This window comes from Oncorhynchus tshawytscha, unplaced genomic scaffold (assembly GCF_018296145.1).
Source record: "Oncorhynchus tshawytscha isolate Ot180627B unplaced genomic scaffold, Otsh_v2.0 Un_contig_1219_pilon_pilon, whole genome shotgun sequence".
Lineage (NCBI taxonomy): Eukaryota > Metazoa > Chordata > Actinopteri > Salmoniformes > Salmonidae > Oncorhynchus > Oncorhynchus tshawytscha.
Window position 1 is genome coordinate 152,089 of NW_024609530.1, and position 21,760 is coordinate 173,848.

At 42.8% G+C, this 21,760-nt stretch overlaps 1 long non-coding RNA gene across 1 annotated transcript; it reads left to right on the top strand.

The window, feature by feature from the left end:
• Positions 1-18,277: 18,277 nt before the first annotated feature.
• Positions 18,278-19,205, top strand: LOC121845036. Its single transcript, XR_006082295.1, has 4 exons — positions 18,278-18,387; positions 18,548-18,732; positions 18,809-18,912; positions 19,191-19,205. It is a non-coding gene; the product is annotated as an uncharacterized LOC121845036 (long non-coding RNA).
• The last annotated feature ends 2,555 nt before the right edge of the window (positions 19,206-21,760 follow it).

The following is a 21,760-nucleotide window of genomic DNA, read 5'->3' on the forward strand; positions in this document are numbered from 1 at the left end:
CCAAGGGCATGCATGAATAGGCCAATTCGCTGAATTTCTGTTTCAGAATGTCAAATACAATCTCTGGCTTCCCCTGTAGGATCAACTGTTGTCTCATTGCGTAAATTTATCTTTACCATGTCTCTTGCTTTGCCAGATAATCGACTAATTATCTCATCTGATTATTCCCCAACCGGACATCCCTTCCTCCTCAAGTATATTCTCATCAACACCTCCCATTCATGAATGGAGCATTTGTCTGTAACATCTCCTCTATATGTAGGAGGTTCCTTTATGTCTGATTGCATGATGAACTTAATTTTACTGAGATCTACATATCCTACCGACTTTCCGGTCACAACTTGCAGACTTGTTTACGAGTTGCTGTGCGTTTTGTTGCCAACCTATTTTGCTACCTGACAACTTTAATGGTTTTACTTTTTAATTACCGTTTATATATATTTTTTTTCCCTCAACTTTTTCACTCCGGATGCTTTATCTGGACACGGTTCGTCAGGACCTCCAACAGCGAAGCTAAGTAGTAACATTAACATGATGCCTTCTAATTGCAGTCGCTGTACTCATAATATACAGGAGTGCTACAAGCCCAGCTTCAGACGCAATCGTTAGGCAAGGGTAATTTCAGTGTAGGAAAGGATGAAACAGCGTCTGTGCCACCAGTAAGTACAGATAGTAGTATAAATCCCCTGGCACAGTCCCCGCTGCCGGACAACTTTCTCACGGTTTCTGGAAGGAAATGCTGTAGGAATGCTCAACCTGTGTCGCTCATTCAGCCGACAGAAACCTTCAACCGGTTTTCCCCATGAAGCAGCCATTAAGCAGTGAGTCGGAGTCAGAGGCCGAGTCTTCTCTGGTCTCTACTCCTCCTGTTACGGGGTCTGAGACGCCGAAGCTTCCCACTATTAGCTCTGACAAATTGAAAACTCTAGTTATTGGCGACTCCATTACCCGCAGTATTAGACTTAAAACAAATCATCCAGCGATCATACACTGTTTACCAGGGGGCAGGGCTACCGACGTTAAGGCTAATCTGAAGATGGTGCTGGCTAAAGCTAAAACTGGCGAGTGTAGAGAGTATAGAGATATTGTTATCCACATCGGCACCAACGATGTTAGGATGAAACAGTCAGAGATCACCAAGCGCAACATAGCTTCTGCGTGTAAATCAGCTAGAAAGATGTGTCGGCATCGAGTAATTGTCTCTGGCCCCCTCCCAGTTAGGGGGAGTGATGAGCTCTACAGCAGAGTCTCACAACTCAATCGCTGGTTGAAAACTGTTTTCTGCCCCTCCCAAAAGATAGAATTTGTAGATAATTGGCCCTCTTTCTGGGACTCACCCACAAACAGGACCAAGCCTGACCTGCTGAGGAGTGACGGACTCCATCCTAGCTGGAGGGGTGCTCTCATCTTATCTACCAACATAGACAGGGCTCTAACTCCTCTAGCTCTACAATGAAATAGGGTGCAGGCCAGGCAGCAGGCTGTTAGCCAGCCTGCCAGCATAGTGGAGTCTGCCACTAGCACAGTCAGTGTAGTCAGCTCAGCTATCACCATTGAGACCGTGTCTGTGCCTCGACCTAGGTTGGGCAAAACTAAACATGGCGGTGTTTGCCTTAGCAATCTCACTAGGATAAAGACCACCTCCATTCCTGTGATTATTGAAAGAGATCATGATACCTCACATCTCAAAATAGGGCTACTTAATGTTAGATCCCTTACTTCAAAGGCAATTATTGTCAATGAACTAATCACTGATCCTAATCTTGATGTGATTGGCCTGACTGAAACATGGCTTAAGCCTGATGAATTTACTGTGTTAAATGAGGCCTCACCTCCTGGCTACACTAGTGACCATATCCCCCGTGCATCCCGCAAAGGCGGAGGTGTTGCTAACATTTACGATAGCAAATTTCAATTTACAAAAAAGAAAATGACGTTTTCGTCTTTTGAGCTTCTAGTCATGAAATCTATGCAGCCTACTCAATCACTTTTTATAGCTACTGTTTACAGGCCTCCTGGGCCATATACAGTGTTCCTCATTGAGTTCCCTAAATTCCTATCGGACCTTGTAGTCATAGCAGATAATATTCTAATCTTTGGTGACTTTAATATTCAAATGGAAAGTCCACAGACCAAAAGGCTTCGGAGCCATCATCGACTCAGTCGGCTTTGTCCAACATGTCTCTGGACCTACTCACTGTCACAGTCATACTCTGGACCTAGTTTTGTCCCATGGAATAAATATTGTGGATCTTAATACTTGTTAGGGAGGATGTTCCTGTGGCGGGATCAAATCAGCGGATATTTTAGAGCGCCACCTATTGTTTTCGATAAAACTCAAACTTTCATTAAAACACAAATGCAAGGTACTGAATTAAAGCTACACTCGTTGTGAATCTAGCCACCAAGTCAGATTTGTAAAATGCTTTTCGGCGAAAGCATGAGAAGCTATTATCTGATAGCATGCACCCCCCAGAATACCAGACCGTCAACAAAACAACAGATTTTGCGGTAGCCGGCGCTACCCAAAACGCAGAAATAAAATATAAAACATTCATTACCTTTGACGAGCTTCTTTCTTGGCACTCCTATATGTCACATAAACATCACAAATGGGTCTTTTTCCCGATTAAATCCGTCATTGTATACCCAAAATGTGATTTGCTGAAGACCGGTCTGATCCAGAAAAATGCCTCTTTACATGACGCAACGTCACTTTTTAAAATTACAAAAGTTACCTATATACTTTTACAAATCACTTCAAATTACTTTTCTAAACCAACTTTAGGTATTAATAAACGTTAATAATCTATTAAATTGATCACGGGGCGATCTGTATTCGATAGCAGCAAGTCTTGAAATCATCGTCCATGTTTTCACATTCAAAACATCCTGTGGTGAGCCCAAAGAAAGGAAATGCGTCACGTTTCCAAACCAAGGATAAAGCAGCCCCTAAATGACAGCATTGGCGACATCGTATGGAAGCTGTAGGCGTTAACAGGGGCTTGACATGTATTTTCGTCAGCCTTAGACAATACATTGACTGGCGGATGGATATTATTTTTGTGTTTTTGGTGAGCAGTTTTTCGAAGGATTTTGACTCCTAAACACGTTATGTTCTAGCCACAGACACGATTTAACCAGTTTTAGAGACTTCAGGGTGTTTTCAATACACACACACTTATCATATGCATATACTATATTCCTGGCATGAGTAGCAGGACGCTGAAATGTTGCGCGATTTTTAACAAAAAGCTGCGAAAATTCGCAACCTCCTTAAGAGTTAATGTTTTTCCTCATAATGATGGACTATCGGACCACCATTTTATTACATTTGCAATTTTAACAAATAATCTGCTCAGACCCCAACCAAGGAACACCAAAGTCATGCTATAAATTCACAGACAACACAAAGATTCCTTGATGTCCTTCCAGATTCCCTCTGTCTACCCAAGGACGCCAGAGGACAAAAATCAGTTAACCACCTAACTGAGGAACTCAATTTAACCTTGCGCAATACCCTAGATGCAGTTGCAACCCTAAAAACTAAAAACATTTCTCATAAGAAACTAGCTCCCTGGTACACAGAAAATACCCGAGCTCTGAAGCAAGCTTCTAGAAAATGGGATGGAAATGGCGCCACACCAAACTGGAAGTCTTCCGACTAGCTTGGAAAGACAGTACCGTGCAGTACCGAAGAGCCCTTACTGCTGCTCGATCATCCTATTTTTCTAACTTAATGGAAAATAAGAACAATCCGAAATTCCTTTTTGATACTGTCACAAAGCTAACTAAAAAGCAGCATTCCCCAAGAGAGGATGGCTTTCACTTTAGCAGTGATAAATTCATGAACTTCTTTGAGGAAAAGATTATGATTATTAGAAAGCAAATTATGGACTCCTCTTTAAATCTGCGTTTTCCTTCAAAGCTCAGTTGTCCTGAGTCTGCACAACTCTGCCAGGACCTAGGATCAAGAGAGACGCTCAAGTGTTTTAGTACTATATCTCTTGACACAATGATGAAAATAATCATGGCCTCTAAACCTTCAAGCTGCATACTGGACCCTATTCCAACTAAACTACTGAAAGAGCTGCTTCCTGTGCTTGGCCCTCCTATGTTGAACATAATAAACGGCTCTCTATCCACCGGATGTGTACCAAACTCACTAAAAGTGGCAGTAATAAAGCCTCTCTTGAAAAAGCAAAACCTTGACCCAGATAATATAAAAAACTATCGGCCTATATCGAATCTTCCATTCCTCTCAAAAATGTTAGAAAAGGCTGTTGCGCAGCAACTCACTGCCTTCCTGAAGACAAACAATGTATACGAAATGCTTCAGTCTGGTTTTAGACCTCATCATAGCACTGAGACTGCACTTGTGAAGGTGGTAAATGACATTTTAATGGCATCGGACCGAGGCTCTGCATCTGTCCTCGTGCTCCTAGACCTTAGTGCTGCTTTTGATACCATCGATCACCACATTCTTTTGGAGAGATTGGAAACCCAAATTGGTCTACACGGACAAGTTCTGGCCTGGTTTAGATCTTATCTGTCGGAAAGATATCAGTTTGTCTCTGTGAATGGTTTGTCCTCTGACAAATCAACTGTAAATTTCGGTGTTCCTCAAGGTTCCGTTTTAGGACCACTATTGTTTTCACTATATATTTTACCTCTTGGGGATGTCATTCGAAAACATAATGTTAACTTTCACTGCTATGCAGATGACACACAGTTGTATATTTCAATGAAACATGGTGAAGCCCCAAAATTGCCCTTGCTAGAAGCATGTGTTTCAGACATAAGGAAGTGGATGGCTGCAAACTTTCTACTTTTAAATTCGGACAAAACAGAGATGCTTGTTCTAGGTCCCAAGAAACAAAGAGATCTTCTGTTGAATCTGACAATTAATCTTAATGGTTGTACAGTCGTCTCAAATAAAACTGTGAAGGACCTCGGCATTACTCTGGACCCTGATCTCTCTTTTGAAGAACATATCAAGACCATTTCAAGGACAGCTTTTTTCCATCTACGTAACATTGCAAAAATCAGAAACTTTCTGTCCAAAAATGATGCAGAAAAGTTAATCCATGCTTTTGTCACTTCTGGGTTAGACTACTGAAATGCTCTACTTTCCGGCTACCCGGATTAAGCACTAAATAAACTTCAGTTAGTGCTAAATACGGCTGCTAAAATCCTGACTAGAACCCCAAAATTTGATCATATCACTCCAGTGCTAGCCTCCCTACACTGGCTTCCTGTCAAAGCAAGGTTTTACTGCTAACCTACAAAGCATTACATAGGCTTGCTCCTACCCTTCTCTCTGATTTGGTCCTGCCGTACATACCTACACGTATGCTACGGTCACAAGACGCAGGCCTCCTTACTGTCCCTAGAATATCTAACCAAACAGCTGGAGGCACGAATTTCTCCGATAGAGCTCCATTTTTATGGAATGGTCTGCCTGTCCATGTGAGAGACGCAGACTCGGTCTCGACCTTTACGTCATTATTGAAGACTTCAGTTGGTCCTATGATTGAGTGTAGTCTGGCCCAGGAGTGTGAAAGTGAACGGAAAGGCACTGGAGCAACGAATAGCCCTTGCTGTCTCTGCCTGGCCGGTTCCAGTCTCTCCACTGGGATTCTCTGCCTCTAACCCTATTACAGGGGCTGAGTCACTGGCTTACTGGTGCTCTTTCATGCCGTCCCTAGGAGGGGTGCGTCACTTGAGTGGGTTGAGTCAGTAACGTGATCTTTCTGTCCTTGATGACGCCCCCCTTGGGTTCGTGCCGTGAGGGAGATCTCCGTGGGCAATACTCAGCCTTGTCTCAGGATAGTAAGTTGGGGGTTGAAGATACCCCTCTAGTGGTGTGGGGGCTGTGCTTTGGCAAAGTGGGTCGGGTTATATCCTGCCTGTTTGGCCCTGTCCGGGGGTATCGTGGGATGGGGCCACAGTGTCTCCTGACCTCTCCTGTCTCAGCCTCCAGTATTTATGCTGCAATAGTTTGTGTGTGGGCTACAGTCAGTCTGTTGTATCTGGAGTATTTCTCCTGTCTTATCCAGTGTCCTGTGTGATTTTAAGTAGGCTCTCTCCAATTCTCTCTCCCTTTCTATCTTTCTTTCTCTCTTTCTTTCTCTGTCTCGGAGGACCTGAGCCCTAGGACCATGCCTCAGGACTACCTGGCCTGATGACTCCTTGCCGTCCCCAGTCCACCTGGTTGTGCTGCTGCTCCAGTTTCAACTGTTCTGCCTGCAGCTATAGAACCCTGACCTGTTCACCGGATGTGCTACCTTGTCCCAGACCTGCTGTTTTCAACACTCTAGAGACAGCAGGAGTGGTAGAGATACTCTGAATGATCGGCTATGAAAAGCCAACTGACATTTACTCCTGAGGTGCAGACCTGTTGCACCCTCTACAACCACTGTGATTATTATTATTTGACCCTGCTGGTCATCTATGAACATTTGAACATCTTGGCCATGTTCTGTTATAATCTCCACCCGGCACAGCCAGAAGAGGACTGGCCACCCCTCATAGCCTGGTTCCTCTCTAGGTTTCTTCCTAGGTTCCGGCCTTTCTAGGGAGTTTTTCTTAGCCACTGCTTCTACACCTTCATTGCTTGTGGTTTGTGGTTTTAGCCTGGGTTTCTGAACAGCACTTTGTGACATCAGCTGATGTAAGAAGGGCTTTATAAATATATTTGATTGATTTTCCTATTTTAAAATGATAAACATTCAACATTGGCCATGCTGTCAATGAAGCATGATTTGTGCCGCACAAATGTTATCTCGGAACTGCAAAATCGGACTTTAGTAAGTTCAGGACAAGTGGGAACTCTGGAAATATGAGCTACAACTGGGAAAATACGTTTTCAACTTTCATCCAACTCGAAATTGTACATTCGGAACTCTGACCTTTTTCTACGACCCGAAGATCACTGACGTCATCATGATTCAACCTTTTTTCCCCCCAGAGTTCCCAGTTGTCTTGAAAGCACCATAAATCCAGAGAATGCCAGACTTGACAAAGTTTGATGACGAAATTTGCCCACGAAGGACCGCCGCACCACCTTCCTGTTCAAGTGAGCACAGTACAACAAGGTGAGTCCAAAAATGTATTGTATGCTGCTGCATAAATTATGTAATATGACAAAGAAATATGTATACTCTAGCTAAGAAAGTAATGCTAAGTGCATGTTGTGTAATAATTTGGTCTATTTTCACCTCCTAGGGCAAGGTGCGACGTCTGCGTCTCACATAGCCTACAGGAAATGGAAATGCGCAACGCCAAATGCTAATAGTACTCGCTAAAACTCAAACTTTCATTAAAACACACATGCAGGGTACTCAATTAAAGCTACACTCGTTGTGAATCGAGCCAACATGTCAGATTTTTTAAATGCTTTTCGGCGAAAGCATGAGAAGCTATTATCTGATAGCATGCACCCCCCCCCCGCAATACCGGAAAAAGACGTAAACAAAGGAATTAGCGTAGCCGGCGCTACACAAAACGCAGGAATAAAATATAAAACATTCATTACCTTTGACGAGATTCTTTGTTGGCACTCCTATATGTCCCATAAACATCACAATTGGGTCTTTTTTTTAGATTAAATCCGTCCATGTATGCCCAAAATGTCCATTTATGAAGCGAGTCTGATCCAGGAAAAAGCAGCTTTACAAAACGCTACGTCATTTTTTTTAATTAAAAAAGTTGCCGATAAACTTTGACAAAACACTTCAAACTACTTTTGTAAGCCAACTTTAGGAATTAGTACACGTTAATAATCGATCAAATTGATCACGGGGCGATCTGTATTCAATTGCAGCAGTTCTTGAAATGAAGCTCCGTTTTCTCTCTCTCAAAAGTCCAAGATGTGTACTTGATGACAGGAAGTGCCTATTTCTCATCTGACCAAGGATTAACTTCGAAGCAAATGACAGTACTGGCGACATCGTGTGGAAGCTGTAGGCATTGCAACCTCATCGCCATCTATTTTCCCTTCCCATTGACAATTACAGGCAACTGGCGGAAGGATATCATTTCTTTTTTTTGTGAACAGTTTTCCTTGGGCTTTCGCTTGCCCCTCACGCTCTGTTATAGCCACAGACATGATTTAACTAGTTCTATAAACTTCAGAGTGTTTTCTATCCAGACATACTAATCATATGCATGTGCTATATTCCTGGCATGAGTAGCAGGACGTTGAAAATTTGCGCGATTTTTAACAAAATGTTGAAAAAAAAGACCCGAGCTCTAAGAGGTTTCGCCTACTATTCTGACTTGGTGGTGCACATGTAGCCTATAACCTGTTTTTGGGAAATGTAATCATCGAATATTGTAGAGCTTTCATTGTCTGCTTATATTCCCCCTTTATTTTTCCAACGGTTCTGACTTGGTGTACAGGGAGAACACTGTAAGAACGGCCCTGTTCTGAATTCTGTAGCTGTACATTTCAAAAGTGCTGAACAAATAGTTATATTGACTACGTCTCTCCTAGCTCGCTCATTAACGTCTTAATAGAAATGACGGATTGCCTCTTATTTGCTTGTCATCCCCTTATGCCATAGTTTGTATGTATCAATTGTCAGTAGAAACCACATTTGCTTAAGCAAGTCAGCCATATCAGCTATGTTTTTTTAAAGTCAGTAAATGAGGCTGAAATAACTGTTTCGTTGCCAGACAAGGCTTCGCTGATAGCCAGTTGTAGTAGTGGTAAGATGTTGGGACTGCTGTTGGGACAGCTTTATGTAGGCCCTAACAGTTTATGGGCACCGTTTGTCACCGTTATAGTGCAATTAATATATTGTTTAATCTTGTGTTGTGTAGTGGCTTTGCTGGCAAGCATCCCACTTTTATTTATTTTTGCCCCACCAAAATTGACATGCTGAAATCACCACTGTGCATACTGTGTACTGTGTGTGTGTGTGTGTATATATATATATATATATATATATATATATATATATATACACATACATACATACATACATACCTACATACACACTACCGTTCAAAAGTTTGGGGTCGCTTAGAAATGTCCTTGTTTTTAACATCAAATTGATCAGAAATACAGTGTAAACATTGTTAATGTTGTAAATGGCCATTGTAGCTAGAAACGGCAGATTTCTTTGTGCAATATTGGGGTACATAGGGGTACAGAGGCTCATTATCAGCAACCATCACTCCTGTGTTCCAATGTTTAGCATTTTAAAAGGCTAATTGATTTTAGAAAACCCTTTGGCAATTATGTTAGCACAGCTGAAAACTGTCGTTCTGATTAAAGAAGCAATAAAACTGTCCTTCTTTGGACTCGTTGAGTTTGGAGCATCAGCATTTGTGGGTTTGATTACCGGCTCAAAATGGCCAGAAACAAATAACTTTCTTCTGAAACTCATCAGTCTATTCTTGTTCTCAGAAATGAAGGCTATTCCATGCGAGAAATTGCCAAGAAACTGAAGATCTCGTACAACACTGTGTACTACTCCCTTCACAGAACAGCGCAAACTGGTCCTAACCAGAATAGAAAAAAGAGTGGGAGGCCCCGGTGCACAACTGAGCAAGAGGACAAGTAGATTAGAGTGTCTAGTTTGAGAAACAGACGCCTCTCACAAGTCCTCAACTGGCAGCTTCGTAAACAGTAAAGAGGCGACTCCGGGATGCAGGTCTTCTAGTCAGAGTTGCAAAGAAAAAGTCATATCTCAGACTGGCCAATAAAAATAAAAGATTAAGATGGGAAAAAGAACACAGACACCAGACAGAGGAAGATAGGACAAAAGTGTTATGGACAGACTAATCTAAGTTTGAGGTGTTCGGATCACAAAGAAGAACATTTGTGAGATGCAGAAAAAATTCAAAGATGATGGAGGAGTGCTTGACGCTATCTGTCAAGCATGGTGGAGGCGATGTGATGGTCTGGGGGTGATTTGGTGATGGGAAAGTGGGAGATTTGTACAGGGTAAAAGGGATCTTGAAGAAGGAAGGCTATCACTCCATTTTGCAACGCCATGCCATACTCTGTGGACGGCGCTTAATTGGAGCCAATTTCCTCCTACAACAGGACAATGACCCAAAGCACATTTCCAAACTATGCAAGAACTATTTAGGTTAAGAAGCAGTCAGCTGGTATTCTGTCTATAATGGAGTGGCCAGCACAGTCACCAGATCTCAACCCTATCAAGCTGTTGTGGGAGCAGCTTGACCGTATGGTAAATAAGAAGTGCCCATCCAGCCAATCCAACGTGTGGGAGGGGCTTCAGGAAGCTTGAGGTGAAGTCTCTTCAGATTACTTCAACAAATTGACAACTAGAATGCCAAAGGTCTGCAAGGCTGGAATTGCAGCTAATGGAGGACTCTTTGACGAAAGCAAAGTTAGGACACAATTATCATTTCAATTAAAAATCATTATTACCTTGTCAACATCTTGACTATATTTCCCATTTTGCAATTGATTTCATGTATGTTTTCAATGAAAACAAAGACATTTCTAAGTGACCCCAAACGGTAGTATATATATATATATATACATACATACACACACTGTACACACCTTATTTGTGGGGTTTTATTTATTTTATTGGGATGAGGGTAAAGGAGAGGGAAAAGGAGACATGGACGGTAGTACATAGCAGGGCAGTGGGTCGGATTCTAATTGATACATATGCTAAGCCATACATGTGAGCCAAGGTCCGCAGCACTAACCACACAGGCACCGTATATTGTGTCATGAGTGAGTTTACAGACATTTATTTAGATTAAATAGAAACAATTGTTTATAGAGTGAGTGTGTGTTGTGACATACTGTCTCCCTCATGAACAAGTACTACTGAACTACTACTGATCACTACTACACAATATCTACAAAAAAACCTACTGGCAGGTGGTCTCCCTGTGTATGATGAGCTGAATGTGTCCAAACACGGTGTGTTCACTCACACCCGACTCCATCCAGATCTGACCTAGCTCGTTACAGCAATATCTACTGTGGTTAACACATTTCTGTTCCAAGAGCAGCGGGACTCCCTGTTCATTCATGCTGCTGCTAGAACAGCAACATATACTATATATCGGGTTAGTTAGCCTGCAGGGTTAAATTGTTTATTAGCAAGCTAGCTTGGTAACCTACAGTGCCTTCAGAAAGTATTCACATCCCTTGACTTTTTCCGCATGTATTAAATTCAGATTTTGTGTCACTGGCCTAAACACCATAATAGAATTAGGTTTTTAGAGATTTTTACAAATGAAAAATGAAAAGCTGAAATGTCTTGAGTCAATAAGTATTCAACCCCTTTGTTATGGAAAGCCTAAGTAACAGTTCAGGAGTAAACATTTGCATAACAAGTCAAATAATAAGTTGAATGGACTCACTCTGTGTACATTAACAGTGTTTGACGTCATTATTTAATAACTATCTCATCTCTGTACCCCACACACACAATTACCTGTAAGGTCCCTCAGTCGAACAGTGAAGTTCAAACACAGATGCAACCACAAAGACCAGGGAGGTTTTCCCAATGCCTTGCAAAGAAGTGCACCTATTGGTAGATGGGTCAACAACAATACAAAAGCAGACGTTGAATATCCCTTTGAGCATGGTGAAGTTATTAATTACACGTTGGGTGAGGTATCAATACACTCAGTCACTACAAAGATACAGGCGTCCTTTCTAACTCAGTTTCCGGAGAGGAAGGAAACCACTCAGGGATTTCACCAAGAGGCCAATGGTCACTTTAAAACAGTTACTGAGTTTAAGCAGTTCTGCTATTAGCTTACTCTCAAAATTTGCGCCCTGATCAGTATGGATCCTTGATGCAAATCCGTAGACACAGAAGACATGATCCCACAGATTACGAGCTACTTGCTTGGATGTCTGGTTTCTGCATGGCCATGCATGGGCAAGTTTAGTGAAGTGGTCAGTCACCACCAGAACATCAACTGAGTTCTTCTTACAGTCTTCCGCTGTCCAAAAATCCAAACACACCAACTCCATGGGAGAGCAAGTTTTGATGCTCTCTAACGGGGCTCTAGCCGCTGGCTCTGGAGTCTTTGCTAGAACACATCTCTGGCAGCAGCGCACATACTCCTTGATGTCTCTCTCCATTGCAGGCCAGAAAAATCTCTGTCTGGCCAGAGCTAGAGTTCTAGCTTGGCCTTGCTGTCCTGCAAGGTCGTGAATGCCAGTCATCGCTTTGAGTCTCAACACCTCTGGCAAGACATACTGGAACTTTCTCCGGTTTGTGTGACTCTCCTTAATGACACGATACAGAACTCCCTCTCTTAGGATCAAGCGGTCCCACTGTTTCATCAGCAACAACACTTTAAAAGAAACATTGTATCGATCTCGTCTGGTGGGCCGTTTCTTATTGAAGACGAAAGGGATGACCTTGGAAGTCACAGAGTCTTGCAGCTGGAGATCTCGAAGTTCCTCGTGCGAGAGTTCAGGCAAAGTGTTAATACCAGGAGAAAGCAGCCGTTGGGTGTTGGAACCAAGCTGGATTGCTTGCATCTCCGTTGAACATTCCCAGTCGATATGGAGCTGACTTATGGCCTTCACTTCAGCAGTGATCAAGGAGGTTATCTCCTGGGGATAAGAAGCCCAACGGAAGGCATCTTGGACATCATCATTCAACGTCCCAACAGCCTCAGACAGAAGTGCTAGGTAGGACTCCCTCATCAGTCTCTGCGCGACAGTCACTGCGAAGGGGTCGCAGCTCAGTGCATCTGCTACTGTATTCTTGCTGCCTGGGATACGCTTCAAATCAAAGTTGTACGGTGCCAGTTTGGCAACCCATCTTTGCTCGCAAGCGTCCAGCTTGGGTTTTGTCATGATGGGTTACTATCTGTCCAGACAGTGAACTCGTGCCCCTTAAGCCAGTGACTGAATTTCTCACACACACTCCATTTCAGTGTTAGAAATTCAAGTCTGTGTGCCGGATACATTCTCTGCGACTTACTCAGGGTCTTGCTCGCAAATGCTATTGGCCTTGCCTTATCTTCACCTTCAAGTACTTGGCAAAGCACAGCCCCAAGACCATCCTAGGAAGCGTCAGTGAAGAGAATGAACGGCCTCTCGAAATCAGGGTGAGCTAGCACAACACAATTCAAAAGAGCATCCTTCAGCTTCTGGAATGCAACGACACACTCCTCAGTCTAATCCGATAGCGTCAGCTTCCGGAAAATCCCACTGTTGCCCTTCTTCCCATCTCTTCCTCTTCTCTTTTGACCCCCAGTGAGTGCAAACAAAGGTCTGGCTATAGCAGAACAGTCAGGAATGAAGTGCTGGTAATATAATACCATACCCAAGAAGGATTTCAGCATCCGAGCAGAGGGAGTGCATCCATCTGCCTCCATCAGCTGAGCATGGCTCATCTTGGCAATGGCCTCCACCTTCTCAGGATCCACTGACACACCGTCCTCTTTAATGATATATCCGAGGAATTTCACTGTTCTTCGTAGGAAGTGGCATTTTTGGGGTCCTAGTTTGAGATTGTTGGCTCTTAGACGGCTAAACACAACTTTAAGTCGCTGTGGAGCCTGTTCCTCGGTGGGTGCAAAGACCAACAAGTCATCTAGGTAACAAAGGAGATTTGAGAAGTCTAGGTCCCCAAATATACTTAACATCATTCTCATGAAAGAGGCCGGGCTGTTACACAGACCTTGTGGCATGCGATTGTACTCATAAAGTCCCATCGGTGTGGTAAAGGCTGTGTACTTCTTGTCCTCTTCTTGAACTGGAATGTTATAAAATCCTGAGTTCAAGTCCATGGTGCTGAAAAATGCACTGCCACCAAGGGCTGCGAGGCAATTTGCTTTATGAGGAAGGGGATGAGCGTCCTTCACCGTTCGTGCATTCATCCACCTGAAGTCAGTGCATAACCTCAGACTCCCCTCTTTCTTCCATACCATGACTAAAGGGGAGGCATACTCACTAACTGACTTGCGTATAAGACCTACTTCTTCCAGATCTGTCAATACCTTCCTCAGCTTCAGGTAAGCAGGCGGAACTCTTCTGTATGGTAGCCGGAAGGTTCTGTCATCAACCAGGTGGATACGGTGAATATAACCCCTGGCCTCTCCGCAGTCCAGATTATGTCTTGAGAAGATCTCTTCATATTTTGTGATGGTATTCACAAGCTTTTCCTTCCACTGGTCAGTTACCTGGCATCCATCAATGTCAATATCTACTAATCCTAGATCAGACAGTCTTTGTTTCAGATTGTGGCAACCATTGTCATCCTGCTTCTGTTCCATTGGGGTTTTCCTCACTTCATGAAGGCCCTGAAAGATTGTTGCATCCTCAACAGCCAAGCATGTAGACACATCGGCCAACTTCATGTTACGTCTTAGGGTGAGATGTTTGTCAGAACAGTTTACTACCTTTAAAGGGACCCAGCCATCTCCCCACATATGTGTAATAACTCTACCCACGAGTATGTTTCTGGGCATGACCTTTGACCTGGTAGGTTCGACTATTACAGTGCTGCCTGGAGACAATGCCACATTTTTAGGAAGTTTACCCCAAACTAAGTGTTCAGTTTTGGGCGAAAGAGTCACAGCTTGAGTGAGCTTCACTGTCCCAACCTTGCCATTGACTTGCTGTCCCTTCCATCTTGTGACACTTGTCATCATCTGCAGAAACTGCTCACCCTCTGGTGAGTGGGTCTGGCCATCCATGTTGTTGAAGAGCATCCAGTATTCGTCAGTGCCTTTCATCTCATGCAATAGATGCTTAATGACATTCGATCCCAGGATGAGATCATCACGCTGTCCAGGAACAACTAGAGTGGGCACTTTAACATCAATCCCATAGATTTGCATCTCCAAATCATAAAAACACTTTGTTGAGGTCTTCTTACCCCCACACCCCACTAATACTAATTCTGTGGGAGGCTGATAATGCTGAGGAAGGGCACCTGCTTCCAAAAGTCTCTGCTCCGCATGTTCACTCAATGTACAGGCCATAGACCCAGTGTCAAGCATGCCCTTAAGCTGCACATTCCCATGTACAGACACAGAGGTGTAAAACAAATCTGAAAAAGCCTCAACCTCTTGTGAACCTAACATAACAATTTTCTCTCCTTCTTTCACATCAGAGCACAAAATCTCATACGTTTTCTCGAGATCATCAAATTCTTTCTTGGGGGTAGACAGTTGAACACCCACATTTCCCCCTTCACCTGTGGGCGTGTCAGTTTAATGGTTGCTGCTGTGGTGGTGAGTTTCTCTGCTGTTGTGGTGGGCGTCTCTCACCACCGGGATTGGCATAGCGTTCCCCCGGTTTTGGACAATTTGACTTCCAATGATCTGGGGAAAAGCACCGGAGGCACAGGTTCTCATGTCTACAGTGCATCACAGTGGAGTGATCTGTTGAGCCACAAACCCTGCATTCCCTATGCCTGGAGGGTTGGGTGTGGAAAGATGGCGCATTGGCCTGTGTCTGTGAAACCATAACAGGTGGTATGCTCTTCTCTAAGGTACGTTCAAGCAGGTGAATGAGTCTCTCGATACTTGCACTCTGCCCATCTTGATTGGCGCTTGATGTGAAAGAAGTGTCACTGCACGCACCAGCATTGACCCCTCCTTCACATGGAGTTATCTGGGGATGTACTGTTATTTGCTTTGAGGATACAGTGGTAGATTGACAAATGGTGGCTTTCCTGTGGCGTTCATGTTCATAGATTCTCTCCTGTACTTCACTCGCAGTCCATTTCTTAGCAGACTTGTATTGGAATACTGCTGCCAGTTTGGGGTCAGGGCAGTATGTTACAAACATCCTAACGACATCGGAGTCAATCTTCTTACCTGGTCTCTTAATAAGGCCCTCGTCAGCGACATCTACGGCCTTGTTCAATCGAACCCAATACTCCATAACAGCCTCTCCAGGTACAGGTTTAGTATTGTAAAAATCAGCCAAGGGCATGCATGAATAGGCCAATTCGCTGAATTTCTGTTTCAGAATGTCAAATACAATCTCTGGCTTCTCTGTAGGATCAACTGTTGTCTCATTGCGTAAATGTATCTTTACCATGTCTCTTGCTTTGCCAGGTAATCGACTAATTATCTCATCTGATTGTTCCCCAACCGGACATCCCTTCCTCCTTGAGTATATTCTCATCAACTCCTCCCATTCATGAATGGAGCATTTGTCTGTAACATCTCCTCTATATGTAAGAGGTTCCTTTATGTCTGATTGCATGATGAACTTAATTTTAATGAGATCTACATATCCTACCGACTCTGAATGATGATCACTTATCTTTTCTGTACTTACTGGTGGCTCATAAGTACTGGACCTGCCACTCTGTAGTTCTTATCTAATGGAGCTCCCTATTTCCTGGGCTAGCTGAGTGACCAGCTCAGCTAGACCATCTACAGGGGCATTTGGATTAACACCAGATGAAGGGCTTTCATCCAATTTTTTTGTGGAGCAAAAGATGGGGGAAACTCCTGCATCTACACACTTTACAGGGGTTTGATCAGAGTATGAGAAAAACCTCCCCCTCCCAGCAGTGGATTTGGGTTCGTCACCATTATAAGATGCCATGCCACTAAACCACTAATGTAACGTTAAAATGTCTGTTGATGAACACACTTCTATGTTGGTTAACTATAAACAGCGCTCTCAATACATCGTTGTCAGAAAAAAAATAAACAGGAAAAAAGACTGTAGTTCCGATTTTTGCCACAAGGTGGCAAGAGTACCTCAATGATATAATTAGTCTCTAGAGCAGCAGTGCCGCGGTGATTGAGCTGACGTCGATCAACGATGAATCCGGGTCTAGAAGGCACCAATGTAACCGGTGCTATACTGCACCATTGTAACTCTGCGTTGTGTGTGGTTGATTGAGACTATAGACGTGGACTTTGGAGATCAGGTAGTTTTAATTAAGCAGAACTCACTCTCTGCATCTTGCATCTGCATCCAAAAGGAAATAAAACATTTGTAGAGCACATATGTTCTGAGAATCGTGGCCTCTTTCTCTCAGTGCATCAAAATGATTTTTGAATACAAAAATTAATACAGTTTCTCCTTATTATACATAACATATTTTACATAGATAAAACCACATACCTGCATCCAAAAGGAAATAAAACATTTGTAGAGAACATATGTTCTGAGAATCGTCCCCTCTTTCTACAACAGATGCACAATAGGAGGGACTGGGATCATTCGAGGAGCTAGCCATCGTTCACACATACAATAGCATACAAAATGCAATTGCCATGCTGACTGTAGGAAAGTCCACCAAAGCTTTGCCAGAGAATTGACTGTTAATTTTTCTACATAAGCCGCCTCAAATGTCGTTTTAGAGAATTTGGCAGTACGTCCAACCGGCCTCACAACCGCAGACCACGTGTAACCACTCCAGCCCAGGACGTCCACATCTGGCTTCTTCACCTGAGAGATCCTCTGAAACCAGCAACACTGACAGCTGATGAAACTGAGGAGTATTTCTGTCTGTAATAAAGCCCTTTTGTGGGGAAGACCTAATTCTGATTGGCTTGGCCTGGCTCCCCTGTGGCTGCGCACTTGCCCTCCCGGTCCCATCCATTGCTGCACCCCTGCTCTCCCAGTCCCACCCATGGCTGCGCCCCTGCCCAGTCCTGTGAAATCCATAGATTGGGGCCTAATGAATTTAATTCAATTGACTGATTTCCTTATATGAAATGTAACTCAGAAAAATCTTTCATTGTTGCTTGCGGCATTTACATTTTGGTTCAGTATAGTTAACGTTAGCGAACTCTGCATTCTATACGGGTATGCCAATGGCCTGCTGCGATGCCCACTATATAGCGCTTTTCAGATCTATTCATATATTTAGCTACGGCAGATAGCTAGGTCGGTGATGAGATGACCATTCAGTATGTAAACTAGCGGGCTTGGCCACCAATTAAATGGCTGGTTTTACCTTAACCTTGATCAGCATTTTGACTGTCGCATAAAATACGCTTTTAATCGATGTAAAAAAGACCTAATCCACACTTAGTGTGGTACTGTCAAATTGAGCAAACCAGATTGTTCAATCTTTTGATTCAACTTTATTTCATGTGTAAGTCACTATTCTGTCCGTCCATCGTGTTTTGTGAGACGCTTTACAGACTACTTTATGGGGAAAAGATGTGTCTATTACCATTTTTACTTTTAAAACCCATAAAAATTCAAGGATGTTTTCAGACCAGGAAATACCAAAAGTGATGATGTTGGTAGGTTTTTAGGTCTATAATTATCGCTCCTTGACCTCTCACGGGTGTTCAGAATTAAGATGATTAGGATCAATTGGTCCATAAATATTTCTAGTTTGTAGGCACTCCTAGATCATTCAGTCATGTCACTCCTTTGGCAATGTGCAATTGTTTTGGCTGTCGTAGCAGCAAGCGCTGCAAATGAAGGTACGTCTAATAATGAACACATAATATGATTATGTAGCGCTGATACCATGTTAACTTGAATAGGCTACTTATCTCATGCTGACCGCCTAACAGACTAGCCAAATTGTGGCGTTGGCTCTTGAGATGTGAATGATGACATTACCAAATTTTATATTTTTAGATTTTAATGTGGATTGTGAGAAACACTCCATTAAAGTGACATGGAAGGTCAGTCCAGAGTTGGTTGAACATGCTGCCCGTCTTTTCCTTGGACACTGTGTTCCGTCCACATTTTCTGTTCTTCCCACGGGAGAAGGGATGGCGACATTCCACTACAACCTCAATGGCTGTGCCATCAAGAAACGGGTAATGTCTAACTCTTGACCCAATGTATGCCATTTTGGATCCTGCGACGACTAATGCTTCTCCTTCTATTCCCCAGGTGACTGGCAAAAAACACATCTATTCAACCAGCCTGACTTACAGACCTAACCGAAAGCCCAAACCTGCTGCTATTTGTCACCATATTAAGTGTGTTTACATAAGGTAACCATCTATGCCAGGGGTACTCAACTCTTACCCTAAGAGGTCTGGTGCCTGCTGTCTTTCGGTTCTACTTTATCATTAATTGCACACACCTGGTGTCCCAGGTCTAAATCAGTCCCTAATTAGAGGGTATGATTTTTTTTTTTAAATGCAGTGGAACTGAGTTGAGTTTTAGGGCTCTATTGGGTGTAGTGTACTCTAGCTATGGTGTTGGAATCAAATCTTCCTAAGCCTTTGCCACCTTCATTATTAAACTAAACATTCCCCCTTGTATGTAGACCTGAGGGATGAATTCCCCCATTCCTTATCCCTGCCTATGGTAGTGCTGAGGGTCATGGAGGATTGGTTTTCCACATGGCACTCCTCAATGGTGAGTGACTCATACAACATCAATTATTGTAAGAATATGTTCAGGCAACTTGCCTGGTAAAGAAATTCCTAGCAGAGGACACTGCCCGAAGCTAGTTGAAACTGTCGTGGAAAATTGGTTCAAATATGACGCTAATCAAGAACTCGGTGAAATTCAATAGGCTTAATAAAAAGATAATCGCCAGCCTGAGTGGTCCGCGGAACACACACTTTTTCAGAGCACTCGCTCTGACTTTATACACACACAATACATGAGTCCATCCTACTCCGTGCATCCTGCTTGTTCAGCCCAATAACGCCCCCATCTGCTTTCCATTAGATCCTAATGGTGACAAGACCCTTGCTTTGATCTAAAGATAATATACATTCCTCTATGCTATAGGCTTTGATCCTGTAGTTAGCTCCATCTGTTCCTTTGTATGTGTGCCTTTTTATTTCGGATCAATAGACTGTGTCTCTAGTTTTAGTGTGTCCAGCTGTCCTGGCGCCCAACGTGGGGCCCCCTCTCCATGTGGTTGTCTAATATCCGCAGACTGTGTCTCCATTTTTAGTGTTTCCAGCTGTCCTGGCGCCCAATGTGGGGCCCTCTCCCATGACTCCACTCTGGCTTCCTGTCCTATACAATAGACAATGTACCTTACCAGAATGGCAAATGCATCTTTCTCTTATATAGGACAGTATATTTATGTTTATCCATATGTACATAATTTCTCCCAAATAACCCTCCTGTGCTTACTAAGCACCAAAAACTTAAAAGGACATGTATGGAGCACAATCCCAACAGTTGATTAACAAAAAGTAAAAAACTTGCACAATACCTTGACCAAACATCTCCAGATCCTATTTGAAACATAAAATACTTACAAAACCCAATTAGACCAAACATCTCCCAACAACATATCTAGGAGTAAAAGATCTAATTACAAACATTTAAAGAAACCTAACTAGACCAAACATCTCTAGTATCTCATAAGAGTAAAAGATCTAGTTAGAAACAAACACATAACATTTTGTTGAAGCATGAGCATGTAGGTACAAAGCCTTGCCCGAGGTTATCTCAGTTATGTGAAGAAAAAAAAAATATATATAAAAGCAATGAGTATAATAATAAATTGAATATGAGAAAACACTAGGCCTCCATGCAGTTATAAAATTGACACAACATCCTTCTAAATTTAGGCTTTCAACATGATCCTCCCTCTCAGACACCTCTCCAACAAATGTGATACCAGCGATACCAACCTCTGTTAGAAGATTAAGGACAAGGTCCGTAGACACTTGTAACCGGGATATCCCACTTACCTACATTTTTTTAAAATTTAACCTAGTATTTAGAAGGCAAAACTAACTTTTAATTAAAAGAAACCAGATATGTATTCTTTGATATACCTATAAAAACATACAAAAACACAAGACCGTGAGCAAAAGTAGATATACTAAAACCTTACATAGCACCTCTTGCACTTACTACAGAAATGACCCTTTCTGTGGATATGTATCAGTATACATTCTTATGAATTTGGAATGACAGCATATACAGGTAAACCTTCCTTACGAAAACCATGGCAAGCGTACCCACCTCCAGGGACCACTCCATACAGGCAGTTTGGATTACCTAAGGGGCAGTCAAGGGGTCCACCAACCGCATTGCATAACTGTCCATTTTCATCAGTATAATGGCCTGGGCTACCCGGCACAGGATTAACTATCACCGGAGGGTCAACTCTACTTACAATCATCTGTTTAACCATTGTCTGGATCACAAGTGATTTCACCAAGGGTAAAACACAACAAAATACAATACCCAGAGCCAATAACCCCCTGCCCAGCATAATGGCCATCCTAGCAAACATAGCTCCCCATTTTCCCAATGTTACGTCCAACCAATCCCAAACATGAGAGTCAAACCCACCTTAACCTCTGCTCGTAAACCTTTAAGTTTAGCCATAGCGATTGCAAAAGATCCATTAGGCGCAGTGTTATTGGGATTAAAGGTGCAGCAATCATCCCCGAACATAACAAACTCCACCCTTCTCTGCCAAAAGCCAATTGAGAGCCTGTCTATTTTGCCAAGACATTTTACTGGTAGCCTGTACCTGTTCCCCCAACGCCATTAGAGCCGAGTCAGTATAGTTAATGAATCTGTAGGTTATAGTATATATAATTAATCCACTCTAAGTTCTTATTTGTGTTATCCACAAAAATATAGATTCAAATCCAGATTTAACTTCATCTCTTGCCTTGAACTCCCGAGGTACCCCTCTAGGCTGTCCAATTGCATCAAGGTATACCTCAGGGTCTTTCTCATACGCTCTCTTAACTCTAGAGTTAACAGTCATCATGGGGTGACTTAATAATGGTAACCTGTTGAATTGCTCTAACTAAGGCACAAAGACCAGTCCATCCTCTGGCAGTACATTCAACAGTTTGTTTTTTCCACACATCCAGAAACTATCCGCAATACTTCTGTCTTGTTTAG